This window comes from Callorhinus ursinus, unplaced genomic scaffold, assembly GCF_003265705.2.
Source record: "Callorhinus ursinus isolate GAN/ISIS: 27379988/994484 unplaced genomic scaffold, GSC_fseal_2.0 scaffold15, whole genome shotgun sequence".
Classification (NCBI taxonomy): domain Eukaryota; kingdom Metazoa; phylum Chordata; class Mammalia; order Carnivora; family Otariidae; genus Callorhinus; species Callorhinus ursinus.
This window is the reverse complement of record NW_027397077.1, coordinates 3,212,204-3,218,203: the sequence shown is the minus strand read 5'-3', so window position 1 is coordinate 3,218,203 and position 6,000 is coordinate 3,212,204.

Sequence of the window (6,000 nt, the reverse complement as noted above, 5' to 3'; positions counted from 1 at the left end):
GACTCAAGGCAATCCTTTCTTGTGGTGGGTTCTCAAAGAAAAGACCTGTGTTTCATTAGGAGGCACCCGTTTAGCCTCTCCTGGGGACCCGGCCTCATGCTAGGAACACGGGCGGGGTTTCAATTGATGGCAGCTCTCTGTTGCTAGTCACAAACCGCGAGGCAGAGAGAACTGGACTTGCAGTGAAAGGGTTCCTGGCCAAGCTACCTAACCTGTGACTGGTTTCTTCGTCTTGAAAGTGGGAGTTCCAAAGACTGTCATGGGATGAAATGAGAAAGCAGATAGGGACATGACACGTTGCCAGGCACAGAGAACGGTTTGTTAAAATGTAAGTGGGAAATAGTGGAGCTGGGAAAGACCCTGAAATGGGGTAGCTAGTTTCCCCAAATGTCCCTCCCACCACCAATGACCATGCCTCTCAATATTCATCCCCTTAGATCATAAGAAGCCTTGAAGCATCCATGACTGAGTCTCTTGGAAAGTTTACTTTGGGGATACTCGCCTTTAGAACCCAGCTCCCCTGCTGTGAGAAACCCCCAAGTCACACGGAGAAGCCATGTTAGGCATGCTGACCTGCCAGCCAGCAGCCAGAACCAACAACCAGTCACGGGAGTGAGCCCTCTTGATGACCCCAGTCACCATCTGACAGAAACTGTATGAGACACCCCAAGTAGGAACTGCTCAGCTGAGCCCAATTCAAGCCACAAACTTGGGGGTGATAGGAAATTGTTGTTTTAGCTACCCGATTTCACAGTGCTTGGTTATATGGGTACCCTCATGGCCCATCAGCTCTGGCTAGAGGGGCAGGGGCAGAGTGGACACACCTGAGTCCACAGTGCCCGCCCCATGGGTGGAGAGCTGGGAGCTGGTACTAGAGAGTCATTACCATGTGAGGTGGACATTATTACCTCATTTCATATATGGTGAAAGAAAGGCCCAGAACAAACCACCCCACTACTCACAGTGTTTCCTTTGCTAAGAATGAGGCCACAGGAGTACCCATGAGCAAACAATCCCCAGGCCTTGTTCAAAAACAAACAAACAAAAAAACCCAAACCTGAATCTGCTCCAATGATTAAATGATACTTGACAGCATCCAGAGTTCCGCCCCTAAGACTTGAGCAGAGGAGAACCATGGACTAGAAGACATTGAGGGCAGGATGTTCCCAGCATCTGCCTCTTTGATGGAAGATTCTGGATTGCTGAGTTAATCTTGAGCCACCCAGTGGCCCTCAGGAACCCCTGGAGTGAATTAGCACACGGTGCATCCCAATAACAAATCAAGTCATTCTCTGGATGCTGAGGAGGGCCAGCTGGGAGCAGATAAGTGGGGTTTGGGGTAACTGGAATGGGCTGCTCCGGCTGGTGGCATTAGGCCAGGAGAACCAGCTTCCCCCACATCTGAGGCTCCCTGCTCTCCAGGGAGTACCTTGGTCTTCCCACTTGCTACTCTCGAAGAGTGGGAATCTTGTTCAGTCCTAACACTGCCACTTAGCGGCAGTGTAGCCCTGCGTGAGTTCCCTAATGTCTCTGTGCCTCTGTTTCCCTATCCATAAAGCATCATTAGTGCCTATCCTAAACAGTGGTTGTAAAGATTAAATAAAATATATGTAAAATGCTGAACGCAGTGCCTACTTGTAGCAGGGACTCAGTGAAGATTTACTATAGCCCGTAACTCAACACCTACCCCCCACATCGTATGAATAAAAAGGGAGGACAGGTGGTTGCCACCATAGGAAAGGGTCAGTAAACGACAGTGCAGCACCTCAGAGAATTATGCCACCATTTGAAAAAATGAAAAGAAGTGATGAAAGCTATAAGTAACCAAGAAGAATGCTTAGGAGGAGAGAACCAGGACCCTCACTTGTATGCTAAATTACACCTAGGACAACATAGTAGAAGGAAATACACTTCAATGGTACTAGTGGTGGGATTAGGAAAGTGGGATATGAATTGTTATAACACTTTTCTGTAATGGGATCATCATTTTTATAAAAAACTTGAATTTCTCCAGCCCTCACCAAACTAGAGAAACAAGTCGATGGCCATAGTAACAGCAATATCATTCTATCGGCTTTGACTCCTAACAGACTGGTGGATGGATAGAGGCTGCTCACAGAGCTACACTGTGGTGTATTTTGAAGCACCACTGAAGCTCAAGGGCACAGAATGCTGAAATCAATTAATAATGTCTTCCCTGGGAGCAGAAGCGGAAATAGCGGTAGGTGATCTTTGAATTTGTCATTCTAGACCTGGAGATTCCAAGTTGCCTATGACTTTGCTTTAACTGAGATATAATTTGCACACAGCAAAGCACAATGATTTTAGGTGATAGATTTTGACAGTTGTCTATACTCTTGGAACCACCACCCAAAGTGAAATATAGAACATTTTTGTCATCCTGGAACATTCCCTCAGGTCCTCCCGGTCACCTTCTCCAACCCCAACCACATTCTGATTTCCATCACCACAGATGAGTTTTCAACTGTCCCTGAATTACCTAGAAATGACTGTGGAATCTTTTACTTAGCATAATGCCTGTGAGATTCATTCTCCCTCTTGCATATACCATTAGTTCTTTCTTTTAAATTACCAAATGTATTTCATTATATGGAAAATTTATCTAGTCTCAAGTTGATGGATATTTGGATTGTTTTCAGTTTGGGGCTTTATACATAAAATTGCTTGTGAACATTCCTATACAAATAATTTTGTGGACATGTGTTCATTTTTCTTGGGTAAATGTCTAAGAATGGAACTACTGGATCATAGGATGGTCTTTTATATGTTCAAATTTATGAGAACCTGTCAAACCATTTTCCAAAGTGGTTCTACCATTTTGCCTTCCCTCCTGCAGGCGGTGCCATTCTGAGATTAGCCATCCAGTGACATGAAATGGTTTTTCACTGTGGTTTCAATTTTCATTTCCCTGATGACTAAAAAATCTGAGACCTGTTTCATATGCTTAATGGCCATTTGTATGGCTTCGTTTGTTAAGTGCTCCTGTGTGTTATTTATTGAGTATTAAAATAGTTTCATCCTTAAAAGGAAGTGTATGGCAAGCTCCTCTGTGGGCTACGATCTGGCTTCTGTATCAAGGATAGTTCGTTGTTACTAGGTTGCTATGGAATTCAGAAATTCCCATGCCCATCTGGATTTCTCATCTCTAGTAACCAGGTGCTTTTTTTCCTCCTGCTTTTCTGGCCCTCTGAGCTCTCCATCTCAGGACCTCGCTCTTACTTTGCCTTGAGGGGCTGCCATCTTGAATTCTGCTTGCCATCCTGCCACATGGCCCTGGGTGCCTTGTTGCTCGGTTACCATCTCACAGGTCCAGCTGTGACTGGTCCAGCCCTGTCTCACCTCCCAGGTCTCCCTGCATCAGAGCTGGGCATCTGGAAGTGTCCAGTCTGGGAAATCTGGGGGTTCAATGGTATTGATTCAACATCCATGAATAACAGCTGCTAAATAGACAGGGTGATCCAGCTGTCTGGATGTCAGGCTTGTTCTATCCCTGATTTAAGTACTTTGTGGGTACTATTTTCCCCAGTTGAAAAAAAGAAAAAGAAACCAATTTGTCACCACTCTATGTGGGAAAAAAGAATGCCAGCAACACAAGGAGACAGAATTGCCACTCTCTCCTCTTCTCACAAAAGCCTATTGTCTCCACATCCTACTGCCACTTTTCCCAGCACCCTCCCTAGGCATTATTTCCTAATTACAATCAATATTTTAGTTGTAAAGGAGACTTAATCATGGGAATAGCGCATGCGTCTCTCTGGCTGTACTTACCAAGACAAGTTAATGACATAATCTTCTGCTGGGTGGTTCATGGAAAAATGAAGAAAAATAAGTTAATAACCTAATAAGGGCTTTTTCTGCCATGGTCCCAGTTGCCTGGCATGTCCAGGCTGGAAAGACAGTGGACACAGCTGGCAGAGTACCAAGCACCAAAGCTGTGGGGGGTTGACACAAACCTGTCTGATGACCTGTTTCCAGAATGCATGAGGGTGTTGGGTTGGTGGCATGACCTGCACTTAGACTCAGCTTTGTCAAGAACTGACCATGACTTGGGCTGGCTCTTATTCTCCTCCCCCCTGTTTTCACCTCTGTAAAATGGGAATAACAAAGCCTGCCTTGTCTATTAATGCATTCAACAAGTAAATATGTGCCAGCTGCCAGGGATAGCCCTTGAACAGACAGAGGCCATCTCTAGCTTCACAGAGCAAGCAACCTGGTTGGGGAGTTGGACATTAGAATCAGGAAGTTATACATGATATGTTTCATGATAGGGAAGTACATAGAATGATGGGAACCCAGAGGAAGGGCATCTAAACAGGTGGAAAGGTCAGGAGGGACCCCATCTAACCAGCCCCCAAAAGAAAGTGAAGAAATTGATCAGCTAAGGACATATGAGAAGAGCATTCTGGGCTGGGAAGCACATGTGTGTGGAGGAAGGACCTTGGCAAGAGAAATGCAGAGTGTGTTAAGGAAGCTAAGGCTTTCAACCAACCCGGAAAGCATAGTGGGCAGAGAAAAAGGGGTGTTAGGGAGAACTGAGACTTTGAGACCACGTGGAGCAGAGACAACTTGCCCTTACTACGTCCTGTTCAAGTTCCTGACTTAAAGCATCTGTGAGTATAATAACAAATGGTTTTTGTGTGTCACTAAGTTTTGGAGTGATGACGTATTATGAAGCAATGGGAGCAAAGTATATAAGTCATTTTAATGAAGTTCAGGAAAAAGTTATTTTTTTAAAGAAGTTATTTATTTATTTATTTTATTTGAGAGAGAGAGAGGGAGAGAGAGCACAAGCAGGGGAGAGAGAGAGAAGCAGACTCCCCGCTGAGCAGGGAGCTTGATATGGGGCTTGATCTCAGGACCCCAAGATCATGACCTGAGCTGAAGGCAGTTGCTCAACTGACTGAGCCACCCAGGCTTCCCTGGAAAAAAAGTTATTTTAATGAAGTTCAGGAAGTTAAACAGAGCAAAAGAATTGCAATGCTTACAAAGCATTCATCCCTCTTGCCCTGTGTCCCAAACACTCGTAGTGGTGTCCTAAAAGACTTCACTTCAGCTTGGTAGGACACAAATTTTAATTTTAATGCTTGTTTCTTTCACAGATACCAGGGAATCCCATTTAGGCCATAACAACTTATTGAAGTCTTCTGCTCTCAACTCTCTAGTACCCTAAAACTCCTAAAACTTCCTCATTCTTCTGCTCCAACAGAACTCTTTCATCCAGGCTGCCTTTTCCCACCATCTTGGTCCCTTGAACTCTTCTCTACAAATGCATTTCCACCCAACATGCTGGTTTTACCTTGCATAGTCCTGTTGTACTTAGCAACTTTAGAAATTCCTATTAGGGGGCGCCTGGGTGGCTCAGTCGTTAAGCGTCTGCCTTCGGCTCAGGTCATGATCCCAGGGTCCTGGGATTGAGTCCAGCATCAGGCTCCCTGCTCCGCGGGAAGCCTGCTTCTCCCTCTCCCACTCCCCCTGCTTGTGTTCCCTCTCTTCCTGTCTCTCTCTCTCTGTGTCAAATAAATAAATAAAATCTTTAAAAAAAATACTTAAAAAAAAAGGAATTCCTATTATGCCATGGTTGCCTTTCTTTTGATAGACAACCCATATATTTTTGGTTTTGATCTTTAAAGCTGGAGAAAGGGAAAAAGTGATCTAAGAAGAAACAAAATCTGAATAGACCTATACCTATAAGGTTATTGAATTTATACTTAAGCGGAGAAAAGGGGGTTTACTAGAAGAAAACTGTAGGCTTACTGGTGAAGTCCAGTAAACATTTGAGGAAGGAATAATATGAGTCTTACATAAACTCTTTCAAGAAATAGAGGAGGAAAGATTTCATTTCATAAGGCTAGCATAGCTCTAATATCAAAAGCTGACAAAGACATTACAAAAGAAATACAGACCAATATCCCTCATGAGCCTGGACACAAAAATCTTTAAAAAATATTACTAAGTCAAATCCAACAAGGTATAAAAGGA